This window comes from Ptychodera flava, chromosome 20 (assembly GCF_041260155.1).
Source record: "Ptychodera flava strain L36383 chromosome 20, AS_Pfla_20210202, whole genome shotgun sequence".
Classification (NCBI taxonomy): Eukaryota; Metazoa; Hemichordata; class Enteropneusta; family Ptychoderidae; genus Ptychodera; species Ptychodera flava.
In genome coordinates, this window is record NC_091947.1 from 25,102,788 (window position 1) to 25,116,553 (window position 13,766).

At 39.1% G+C, this 13,766-nt stretch overlaps 1 protein-coding gene across 1 annotated transcript in view; it reads left to right on the top strand.

Annotated features, from left to right (window-relative positions):
• Positions 1 to 5,621: 5,621 nt before the first annotated feature.
• The window catches only part of LOC139120398 (homeobox protein XENK-2-like), a 32,455-nt gene continuing 24,310 nt past the window's right edge, over positions 5,622 to 13,766 (top strand). The window contains exon 1 of the mRNA XM_070684788.1: positions 5,622 to 5,705. The gene's annotated coding sequence lies outside the window, so the exon portion shown is untranslated. The remainder of the gene's footprint in view (positions 5,706 to 13,766) is intronic.

Below are 13,766 nucleotides of genomic sequence, written 5' to 3' on the forward strand. Positions count from 1 at the left end.
AGATTCCCTTACGTTGTTTACCGATACCTTATCAAGCACAAAGATATCGCGCCGGCTTGTTCTTATCGACGTAATCAGATATTCGCGTCTGACTTCGAAGGAAGCCGTGGGTCAGTTGACCCAAAACCGGAGGCAAAGGTATTTCGTGAGTTTGAGAGCAATCACGGTGTAACGGTCTTTGGCGGCCCGCCATGGTTCCATAGACAAAGATGTTTCGGTCTTTCGTTCAAGGAAAAAACAACCACGCCAACTGGCAAGCAAGCTTAAGTTCAGTTGAAAATTGGTAGACAGTTCACTGGTCATTGGTAAATTTAAACCCGAGTCATCGATTTTAGGACCAAGGATGACAAACGACTTATTTGCAACGATATCCCAAAAACTATCTGAAAGTGAGAAATTTCCTTTTTAATTAGCGTATGTTTGAGAAGTTGCTTCTCACATGTAATAAATACCATATTTAATGCCAATTAATGTGATATATTTTACCGGTATTTTCCAACTGGACCAATTTTAATGTAATTTCTCGAAGATTTTATGGTGAAATTTTCCTTCATCTAGATTTAAAGTTTACACTTGCAACACATTTCTAAGATAAAGATATCGTCTTGCAGATCGATGCCTACGATGATTTCCTTGTACGCATATGGTTGAAATCGCAGGCAAACTTTGATGTGCTGCGATACCATACGAAAATGCCCTATCGTCTTGTCTGTCTTATTTACCCAAAATGTAATAGATAATCCATCGTTACATATTTGGTTTAAAGGCCAGTAGCTCCTACATTTTTTTTTTCACTTTTTCAAATTTGTATGTCAGAAAAGAAAACGTTCTCGATCTTGTTCCACTCCCCAGAGCATTACATTGTAAGACCAATTACCTAACTTGTCAACAGAACATGTAATATTGTTGTTTACTTCGGAGTTCTAGACCGGACCAGAATGCACTAGTCAACAATAACAATGCACTTTACACATATAAGCTTAGGCAGAACAAATTATAGTTTTTTTATGGTCATTGACATGTGGCAAAAATGATGCGGCGACGCGATTTTTTTTTCAATTCTTTTTTAATTTTTGGTAGAATTTGATACATTTCCCCCTTTTTTCCATTGGGGCAAATGAAAAACAGGAAAAAATGAATTGACGATCACACTTTGAAGTGATGCGGGCGGCCGGGTGACCAGAAACAAATCAATTTTTTGGCCTTACAGGCTGATCTGACAAGCTGAACAATGTGTATGTTTTGGGAGTAGAACAAGAAACTACAGCTAACATTGAAACCAAAAATCGGGAAAAGGAACCATGAAAAGTTACACCTGCAACGTACCGGCCCTCTAATGATTACATTTTGGGGTAGTCTCTAGTTTTTCTAATTTCGAAAAATAAAATCATACACTCATTTATCAAGATCCTGTGAAATAAAAACATGTATTCATACATTTAAAATTTAATATTTGAAATGATGTTTTGTTTGCAATCGTTGTCCTACCGATGACCCCATGTAGGCATCGACAGTGAAACATACTCCGGGTGTTATAAAAATAAGGACCTCGAAAAACTAAACAGATGACAGCTCCGGTTTACAGGGACAGTGTCTCGCTAACGGAGGAAGAACAGATTCTTTTAATTTAAAAATGAGGATCTTTGGTCGGATGAATCTAGTCGAATAAGGTTCTGATTAGCGCCCCTTTTCAACTTTGACCTGACAATTGAAGCACATTATAGAAAGAGCAAGAGTTGCTGTTCTTCATTTTCACGGAGCTTGGTTGAGTTTTTACTGAGGACATGCCCTGCACAGCCGGATGTGGATTGTGGCCTAGGAATATAAAAGGGAGGGCAGTTTTACATCGTATATTATTTATGTTGCTGTTTTCCCTTCGCAATCGAGGGAGAGCATCCAGACCAAACTGCGGATCAGGCGAGAGTAGGGTCACGTCGAGTCGGTCACGTGGACCGATCAGTCAATCCTGAGATCTAAATCAATCTTGGTAGCCGGGGACAGTTTGTCAGAAGATCGTATAATGAGGTAGATTAAATATCTAGTGATACAAACGGCCTGTCCGACTCATTCAAATAACTCTCATCTCATCTGCCCCTGTTGTCTTGGAATCCGATTTGCGCAAGACTGCTAATGACTTCTTCTGACGGGATCGAAGTTTTAATAACCGGAACATCTGACCGATCGCTCAATTATAAAGTTTAAATAGTTTGGTGTTGTGTCCTCGCCGGGATTTATTTATGTGGCAGGGAAGCTGACAGCATCGTGTCAACGATAATTGGCTACTCAGCTGATTGCAAACACTTCAGACGTAGTTTATATGTTATTTGTCCGAACTCTTAACAATGTGGCAGATCTACGCTCTTCCATTCAATGCACTCACCCCTTTCTGGTGATTTTGGAGTATCAAGTTTTCGGCTAGGTCCAGGTCACTACCATCTTCTCTCTGTCTTTCCGTCTCGGTCTCTGTCTCCTTCGCTGTCTGTCTGTCTGTCTGTCTCCCTCCCTCCCTCCCTCCCCCCCCTCTCTCTCTCTCTCTCTCTCTCTCTCTCTCTCTCTCTCTCTCTCTCTCTCTCTCTCTCTCTCTCTCTCTCTCTCTCTCTCTCTCTCTCTCTCTCTCTCCCTCTCTCCCTCTCTCTCTCTCTCTCTCTCTCTCTCTCATATAAATTTTTATTGTTCGAGACTTGATGCTACCAGAAGATTGCAAGTTGCTTTTCCGACGAAACTTGCTCAATTAATTTTTACTGACTGAAATACTTTCATTTTCACAATTTTCATTTTAAATATTGTAAAGTGTGAGCTTTTACTTCTACGTCTTCAAGTCAAATTGTCTAGCACTTCGTGTTTATCAGTCATGAAAATAAAGGCCGGATTCCAGCAATAAGTGTAACTTTTGATGAGTTTTTTCATCAGTTTGTTCTGTTCTGTGAACCACAGTCTATGTTCACCTCTGGAAATGATGTCTAAATGTCCAGTGTTCACGTTTTCAACAGAGCAATGTACGTGGGTCAAGTCCAAGGTGATGTTTTGACGGTTGAATTTTAGTCCGTACTGGAACTCATTCGTCAACAATGACATTGCATATTGAATACATGCCTTGTGTTTGATCTTCAACACACTTAGGGACCGTCTCAGATTGTCGCATAAGTTCAGAAAGCGAAATTCGTTCGTTTACGGGGAGGGGGTTTGACCTCCATTCAATAGGTGAACTTCACTTTATTTTGTGATTACAAGTTCTCTATACATTGTGTGTAAAAATAAACAAAAACTGCAATCTTGTACCGACAAATTTTGCTGTAACTGTTTCCAACTCGTTCGTGTCATGCTATCGTTAGTACTGAAATTTGATCAATTACTTGACGATGTAATGTGGTCAGGGGATACATATTCTTCAGAAGGTGTATCAAAATGCAACATTATACTGTCAGGCAGACATCAACATTTCGCACTTTCGTTTAGGGGGAGAGGGAGTGGGTTTTGATGTAAACGAAGAAATTTCGTTTCTTATGCGATAATCTAAGACGGTCCCTGAAGGAAGAAGAAGGCAAGGAGAAGGAAAAATACATAATCTGTCTATGTATTGTTACAGCAATTGTCCACTTCATCTGAATTCATTTACTTGGCATGTTATTTACCAGGATGAACACTCTATTTTCACATATCATTCTCCAACTACCGGTAACTTGTGACGCAAATCCATATTAAACGAGAGGTACTGATATCGAATATACAGTTGATTTATTAAATTCCATTAATCATTATAACTGGTCAAATACCGTGTCAAGCCACCGTCCCATCTGATTTCGATTAAATGATTTACTAACGAATAGAAGACCCATAATTTTCCCTTCCGAGGTTACCTCGGCGAGGTAGAAACCATTGGACAGATTCAGTGAAAGGTCATGACCTTTAGTGAAATCAACATACATCCATTTTTATGTAAAAAATCAGAAATACCGGCAGACGTGAAATGTGAAAACGCTCGTTGAAGTGAAGGGTGGATATTTGAAAAGTCATACATGACATCTACTCACAGATATTTGGACGGCTATGCTGGATATGATGGAGAGCGCCGCCTTGTGGTAGGTAAAGTAATCAATTTTACTCGCATCTCGTTATGTATCTTAACACTTTCCGATCAGCTTAAACAGTTAAAGCAGGGCACATATTGTTGCTATGATGAAGTAGTGAAATTAGTAACTTTCCTCTGTTCGACTATTCACTCGTTATCAGCACCTGTAAATGGCGCATACGTCAATTAAACTGGGTAAAGATGCGGCCGCTGCTGCTGCCAATGTAGTGTGATGATGATGGTGGTGGTGGTGGGGTAATGCTGCTGCTGTTGCTGCTGCTGCTGCTGCTGATGATGATGATGGTGGTGATGATGGTGGTGATGATGGTCATTAGGATGATGATGAGGAGGAGGAGGAGGAAAACCCGGAGGACGACGATGCCGATGCTGAGAACGATGGTAGTGGTGGTGATTATGGTGTATTGGTAGTTGCCATGGTGATTATGGTGATCATAATACACCAAATCTTAAGTCAAAACCACATCATATTCGGGTTTAAGTTTCCCACACTATCCAATCGCAGTATACTTATACTCGTCAATTTACATTCGCAGTGTTCATTCGTCAGACTGGTTGGGCATTTGAAACCAGGGCCTTCATCCCAATGTCAATGATATAAACTTCGAATAAGGTCGAGTGGTTTGATAAGCCCTTGACCTTGCAAAACATTGCACATTGCTATATGATAGCGGGAAAGATTTATCAGTAATACCATCATTGGTGCAGTAGATCTCGCAAAGATTTCGTATGTGGTATCAAAACTATCTGCCTATGTGTTTTATTACGTTTACAAGTCTTGAAATGCTTTGTCGATTGCGTAAAACATATGGTTATTTCGATGAATTTTCAAACCGTGCACTATGATTTTCCCTCTCTTTTATTGATAGGTTTCGCTTGCTCACACTGATTACTGGTACTGGTATTTACTCTCAAAGTAAGGTGACAGCGCCCTCATTTACGAGATACTGCCATTCTCTCGTGTAAGTATATCGTTTATGAGTATAGTTTTCAGTAGATCAAATTCATTCGTCCTACCATTTATTGCACCCTGAAACTTACACTGGAGAAAATTTCAAAAGTTGACTATCATTACGTTATGTCAGCACAACACAAAATCTATGATATTTGATCATCAATTATTCTAATTTACAACAAGATTACGGAAAACGCCGAACTTCAGTACATCTGAGTCGAAATTGTAACGGTATTGTTGTTAGTTGCAGAATTTACTGCAATTGCGTATGCGTTTTTACATTTTGCTGAAATGTTGAAATGATAAGTGATAAAATTGGAATGAGTCCTGCAGAGCTAGGAGAAAATATGAGAAACATTTAAGCTTATTCCGCCTTGTTCTTTCTTTTATCGAGTTGTGTTTATCAAAGTATTCTAGCTGACTGTCAGACGTTATTCTGTCTCTTTGCTGGAATTCAGTGGCTCCAAACAGTTTGTTAGATATCCATTAATTGACGTGTAATCGCCCCTGGCTCAGAAGATCCCACCAAATCAAATGTCTTGGATTGTCCGATGAGGGCGCAATTCAAAATAAAATAGCAGCCTGTCGTGCGCTCGCGTTCGCCATGCGATACGGTTCGCCGAAGTTGTCAACGACGGATAACGTGGTTATTGGTAAATCGGGGTAAGTCAATGCGGCTTTTGAACTAGGAAAGACGAAAAATTCCGAAAATAGAGTGCTGGAGATTATGAGATGCAATAAGTGTTTCAAGTACAACTTTCTTGCCGTAAATATGTCCTCGATTCTGATAAGTTGTGCACTCGAGCGGGACGGGAAACTTTGACACAGAAACCTGGAAAATCCGACGGAAGAAGAAACTTTAATCTTGTGGAGAAAACAGCCGTGGCATATCTAATGAAAAGATGTTCTACTTTTTCTTGAATTAATTCACTGAGAACATAGATAATTTATCCCAAGAATCGTCATGCGGAAATGACTGTGCACATTTAACTTATACATTGGAATCGTTCGAGGAAACATTTATGGCTGTCTGACCTTTCACCTAATGACGTGCCACACTTGTCGAAGTCAGCCAAAGAATACTAAGTCTACAGGGACTTTGACATTAATTGTTCAATATATTTTAACAACTTTACCACTGATATTGAAGGGCCAGTATCTGTAACTGTTGATGATCTTTTTTCACTGGTTTTGTTTTCTATTAATGGTAAGTTCTATTCCTGAAAGCACGTTAAAGCATCTCCTACTTAATAGCTTGACAAAATATCAGAGTTCAGATTGATGTACTGTTGTACACGTTCAAATTCTAGTCAAGACCAGAATTCCGTTTCCAACAATATCGATTCAGTGTAAACATACTATGCATCCCAAATTGCTTTGCGGTGTGGAGCAAGAAACTGTAGTGACATATATATGCAAAACAAAAGGATGAAAACCATGCAGAATCAAAAGTTACAATTACTTTGCCTTCAATGCCTATATTACACCTTAAAATTCTCTGTTCGCAAATATCTTCGCGAGAGGAACCGCCATTAGAATTCATATCTGTGTTGAGAGGAGGGACGGCAAGGAAATTAACATTATAATTTTAGTTATCTGTTGTGGGAAATTTTCCCGTGAGCAAGGCATATTGGTGTTGCGGCACCTGGTTAAAATATCTCCAAGTATTAAATTTTTACATACAAGTGTACTGACGAATCTTTAACCTCAGACACCCGAGTTCCGGTAGGTCTGTGATGCTGTCTATCCGGCTGGACACAGTCTAGCAGCTGCTCTTTATGTGTGATGATTCGCACATGGTTTTGTTGTAATTAGATTAAACTTTGCCTTTATATACTATATTCACTAAATTTTCTCATTTGATGTGGATGTGGACGTGCCGACAAGCTTAGATTATTTTTAATTTAAAAAAGATAATCATCGATTACCAACTTTCCAGGCAAAAAATATATCATGGAAGAAGTGCCCAAAGAAACGTACTCTTCTGCTTGCTTCCTCATTTACATAATAGTAAACCGGTGTAATTATCTGCATATAAAATGTCATTTTTGATAACTATTTCCACAAAACAAGTTGAGTAAAGGAGTAATATTCTCACAGTGTTCAAACTTGACACATGCGTAGTTTGTTAATAAAATCATTATTCAGTTTTACGTACCGTATATTAACATGCGGTATTTGCATGACTTATAGACCTGCTCATGCTTTACTCACACAAGAAAAGCAAGAAGTCCCCCTTTAAAAACCAAAAGGAAAATGGGTCGTTGTCGACAAAGCTGCACATACATAACATTCGCAGGCACGTGAAGATGAATTTTGAAAAGTATGCTATCAGTGATAGAAACATTTTTAAAGTGTTGATATCAGATTCGGAGCCCTCCGTTTCAATCTGTCTGTACCATGTGTGCAGCCAATCACGCGCAAGTACATTATATTAACCAATTTTTGTTGAACAAAATGGAATCATGGTTACTTTATGTTTTACTTAAGTTTATGTGAAAATTCTAGTGACCGCACTGAATCATATCTTATATTAAAGTAGCCTCGTTTTCTATTTGCATGTGTCACCTCTGGGAATCCGAAAGATAAAACAATTCAAGGAACAGAGAAATTAAAGGAAATCCCTCATCTGATTAAATTCCTGCCAATTAATATACTGCAAATCCCATTACGTGTTCAAAGATACATTCCACGACGGCACGACGACTGCAGTGTTGTGACAATTCAATTTGCCACTTTGCATGTTCCAGAAGGCAAAGTAGGGGTAAAGAATGTAAGCCTGACTACACAGCTCAACAGTTGTATCATGCATTGCAAATTTTGTCTGTATTTCAAATAGTCATTACTCCAACAAAATATATGTGCATAATAGACGAATTACGAACATTGAACCGACTAATATGACATTTATATGTGAAAGAAATATTTGTGGTGTTAATTCTGCGCAAAATAACAAAACGCTCAGTCACTGAAAATTAAAGTTAAAAACAATTAATGGATTGTTAGTGTTATTTTTTGAATTTATTTTATTCTTTTGACAGACGACTTCGTTTGGTCAAGTTAGCTTGTGTTGTTTGTAGACACAAACAAACAAACACAACGTTAAAGTTTTAGTATGCACTCCGAAAGTGAAAGATTGAAACTCTTGCTCAAACTTTCCTCAGGGAAACTTTCAATCATTCTCTTTCAAAATCGAGAATAATGATCAGGAGTCACAGTGCAAATTTTGATACCTGGGAAACAAATTACCGTAAGTTTACGGACTATAATAGAAATTTAAGATGGCCGCTAACCCAATGTTAACACTACTTTGGGGTGGGGTGAATTTTTGATTTTAACAAAAATAAAAGTGAAATTCTATGAAGTCCAAGACCTTCAAAATGAGCCAACCAAAGTGGTAGATCATGCAAGTATTGTAAAATTTAAGAGTTCGAATATCCGTCCCAAAGGCGCATTCTGCCTTACGCAAGTTTCATGCATTAATGTCTACCGAAAATCTCCCAGTGATGTATTCTCTTTATTCCCTGTATACCAGACACCCGATTTCAGAGCATCAAGTTCTCTTTTGAAGCTTTGCATATCACGATCGCCTATATGATGTACAAAGCGTATGTCAGGAACATGAAAACTGACTTTATACACAGGTCAAAACACGACATGTTCTTCGCAACGTAAATACCTCCAAAGCAAGATTTAATCCAAGAAAATACGACACTGATACACATCTGTCGTGTCATATGTTTAAATGATCATTTCCAAGACTTTTAGAACGGTTTATTAAGAACGCGAAACCACATGGTTTCTCAAATTTCCATCCATCGTGTTGATTGTATTAAGATTTGAATCATATAGGAATGAGTAACAGCTTCCGATCAAATTGAAAGAGATTTTAACAAGGTTTTGATTAGACCCACGTGTCAGAAATGGTTTAATTTGATTCAACATAGCCGATTAGCAACCAACATCGCTGAACTGTATGATTGACGTGTCTGGACATTGTTGGTTGATTTGAAAGTAAACAGAAGTTTGAGCCATGCAGCTGAAATTAAAAGGAATCAGCGAGCACTTCAGATCAGCTTTAACTTATGGCAGTGAAAACACAATCGAAGAGCCTTGCTTGATTCAGAGTAAAAGCCATGATTTCTAGAAAATGTCACCGAGTTTCAAGGAACGATAGGTGTAGCTTTTGTAAGTGTTTTCATTATTGTTGTCCTCAAAAGAAGTTCGCGATTCTATCCGTCTCCTCAAACTGTGCTGACGTACACAAAGTATAGCAATTGGCCATCGGTTTGAATATACATAAAAACATTAATAGCTGCGGGAGTTTTCATTTGCTATGGAAACCATTGCGACAAGTCTTTCCATCGAGCAAATATCATCAATGGCTGTACGATTTGTTTCTCAGGCTTGTAAAATTTTATGCTAAATGTCTTTATTTTTCTTCCTGTTTATTTGTTTGTTTGTTTTTTCCCAAGAGTGCGAGAAGCAATCATTGCTGCTAAATGACTTATTGTTCTATCCATGGGTTTGCAGCTTTTCAGATTGAACAACTGATATTTTCAAATCTGATATATTTTCAATCAAACCAGTTTATCCTTCGATATTGGCTCTTCCTGTCATGGCGAAGGGAAACGTCTGTGTTGAATGGGGAAAACAAAGTGTTTGAATCGGGCCAGTAGTGCTCCGTATTGCCGTTTGATTCTTGGTTATTCGACAACGTGACAAGTTGCTAGTCATAATGACACATTAACTCGTTTCATCGTCCAGGGCATAGAAATAAATCTGCCGGTAATAGCTGCTGTTTCTACCTAATGGTGAGAAAAGAACGCCCCCATATCTTCTTTTCACTCAATCGCTGATATTTCTCGTTAAAATAACCATACAATCTTTCTTGCATCTTCTGTGGTTCTTCTCAAATTTTGACACAACATTAGGTATGGCCTGTATTCAAATTTTATAAATGTAAATGTATGATTATTTTTCGATGCTTAATTGATAACGACTTTGTTTCCTTTGAACATATTTTCCGTAGAAACGGTATTACTTTAAGGTTTAGTGAAATGCGATTCCGTCATACATTTTCTGACCGACTTCACTGTAAGGTGTATGTATGTATGTATGTATGTATGTATGTATGTATGTATGTATGTATGTATGTATGTATGTATGTATGTATGTATGTATGTATGTATGTGTACTGTACATGAAGTTGTGTAGGCGGGCACGTATAACCTACTTATTAAATTTAGTTTTCGTGTGGTCGTCTCTCTGTATTGTGACTGTGTGAAGTGGCTAAATTTCTGGTGGCAAAAACCTTCTTTTCACACGAAAAGAGGTGAAAATTCTGTTTACTTAATACGACAGGGGGATACAATATCGTCAGCCTGATGAAATTATATCCAAAAGGTCTACAATTTTTGACTTACTTCAAACACGGTTGCTCTACCCTAAGTAGAGCAACTGTCCATCAAATAAAGCTTCAGTATCAATTACATCCATACAATAAGGTACGGAGAAACAACAACACTGACGCAAAATACAACCGGAGTCCTCTCGGTCCCATGCTCCAAAATTACAGACAATTCTTGATGTGAAAGATCGAAACCCTGACAGGTCGTGATGGTGAGTGCCTGTCTTTCTCCCAAAAAGTTGACCGCGCTAGGCTTGGCTTTCCCACGCTTTGTGGCTCTCTGTTTCCCATTGTCGTCCATTCCCATAGTCGACTCGCGATAAAGAAGGGGGATTTATCATTTTATGACGTCCATTCAATGACCGTACTTCAGACCCTAAGCACTGTTCTTGTAAAATGCACTGATAAAAATTAGACGAACGCTGGGACTAGGAATTACTGTACGCGTGACTAGAGCTTCCAAAGTGGCGGGAGGAGATAACACGATTGCACACTACAAATGCATTAATTGTATCGGGATTGAGTAACGTTGTGGGAGAAACTGTTCAGTTTGATTCGACTGTACACCAAAAAGTCGTGTTTCTGAAGTAGAACTACACGACAAGAATCGGTGCGCAGCGGTTTGATTGCCACTGAGAGTCTTCCACAAGACTGGGAATAATTGTGTGTCAGTCGAATTGCTTTGAAAATCGAAGAAGACTCCTAAAGTAGTGAGTCTCCATGACTCCGAGGCGATGACATTGTCCCAGTCATGGGAGAACCATTTTTACAACCTGAGCCAATATTTAAAGGTATATTAATAGGTAATTTGGAAATTATCGGTAAATAGCTGTGCGATGACCCAATTTTTATTAACTTAATTAGACAGGGCGGATTACGCAGAATTATTTTAGTCAATTTGGAACGTGCCTTCCCGGTGTAGTATAAAAAGTTCTTTATGCTTTTAAATGGGGCTTGTGTAAAAAGGAGAAAGATCGAGAGGGCGTGGGAGCATTTTTTCACAAGCTAAATGTGTGGAGGGAGATATTTTGCGTCTGGTTGTTGGGAACGATGTGAGAGAAGTTAGTCGGTAATATTGCAAAATGTCACAGCGATTATCCTTCGATTAAAATAAAATTAGTGTCTCAATATCACGAAAGGTTTTACACAGTCTATCGTCTGCACTTCCAGGTTACCAACGATTGGAAAATCAAGGATCTCTTGCTGAAATGAGAAATATAATATGTTCAATCGAGATGCTGTGTATCAGCATTGTCTCGCCTATGTGGTATTAAGGAAGCTCTCCTGTATATAGACAAACATACACACTGAGAGAGAGAGAGAGAGAGAGAGAGAGAGAGAGAGAGAGAGAGAGAGAGAGAGAGAGAGAGAGAGAGAGAGAGAGAGTTTTACAGACAGGCAGGCAGACAGACAGACAGATAGGCAGGTGTGTATTACGTGCAGCCAACAGGCGTATTCATGAATCGTTGATGTGATTCTGAATACACTATTAAACGCCATCGTCAGTTTCCACAAGTTTGCGCCATGGTTCATCCACCTAATTTGTCTGCTAGTTATCTGATTGAGTGATGATAATTCACCGTCTTGTTTACGTTTTAAGCCAGTTAGCTAATGCGTTTGATGACCTATTTGTTTGTTTCGCGTCTAAATGATAGTTAAAGCTGCCACTTGTGGCCGATCTGTCAGATGCGCCTTGATTTACGACGATTTGATCCTCGTTCCAGGAAGAGGAAAAGCATACTTGTAAGCCTATTCCCAGTGCTTTCGCAAACCCAAACTAACAGCTAAAAATTCTGTCTTCTTTCTTTTACCGTCTTTGGTGTAATGGACATCATTCGCGACCACCCAGTCAGCTTCGGGCAGAGATTGCAGATATCTCGATTCAAAAGTTACCATTCATGATAATCCAATTATTTCTTGGGCTGATTTAGAATCGGATTCAAATTGAAAGTATTATTTGCATCGTCACCAAATTGATGGAGCAAATGGATTTGATCATTTCAACGTTAACAATTTGACGTGACTTTTTCTTCACGCCACTTTGCACGCCGCTCTAAGAACGCGCTTTTTTTTCAACATCTCCGTTGCTGAGTCCGAAATGGAAGAGATTCCGATGGAAGGTGGTTATTTACATGAAACTGGCCCGTGAAGATTGCCACCCCACAAGCTTTGTGTACAAACACACAGCCGACTCTTACTAGGGTCTGTCCGTTTCTCTCGTGTTTGTTTGTATCGGGGTACCAATTTTAAGTCACTTAGATAGCGCTGGGGCTGCTCCGCTGTGGTACTTTCTAGCACACAGGCGCCAAATGGACGTAATTACATCCCAGTATATGCCACGATGTGCTCAAGTGGTCTCCATCACAGATCAAAGTGGCAGATTTGTCAGCCAATGGGAGGTCGCTTTGTTAGCAAAATATCACAGACCCTTTTTTGTAAATTGAAAAAAAGGAAAACGGAGAAAAGAAAAAGCTGCACTATTTCTGTCACAGCTTCATCTTTTCCCATGGATACAAGCGACCCTAAAAGCATTCTCAGGCGCCCGATCCTTTTCGATGTAAACACGTGGATTTTCCAAATTGGCCAATATAATCGATGAGTACATTTATGTTTGACTTTTTATAGAATGCATTAAATCGTGTGCCAATGTGCATCAAGTATTGACAATTATCCCTGCACATGAGCGCTATTGCTCGGTATTATCCAGCAATTTATCTTTTTGGTCTCTAAAACTTTGTGAACGATGGTCAACGTCACCAAATAGAACCAGCTATGGATCTTATTTATTTGAAAACCAGATATTGTTCAGATATGTTGATTACGAGCTCCGTTTCTACCAATGTTTACTGTAAATCCCCGTACCTTGATAATGACAAACCTTTTCTATTTGACATTACCGAAAAACAGGCACAGTCTATTTTTCCTGCTGTCTATTATGTTTAAACTTTCGATTTTATACGTCTTTAAAAAATCGCCGATTCTGGTAAATTAACCACAAATTGTAAAGTGCGAGACCTGGTCAGTTTCAACGATGCGAACTGCCCTGTGCATGTCTTGTGACAAGTGGCGTGTTTGGCTCAATACGGTGGGGGCGAGTTTGATGTATGGAATACGGCGTCAAGAAAAGTGATCATCTCAAAACTCCCCTCCCCTAAAACACTGAAGAGACCCTTGAAATATAAGCGATGAGGAGCGGTAAGGATGGGGTCCTCGAGGCGTCAAGGAGACTGTACCAAGTAGTTAAAATTAGCGAGAACTTCACGACGGCTAAATGAACTCCCGGTGTCAAGTGGCGCTCCACGTAACGACCTTAC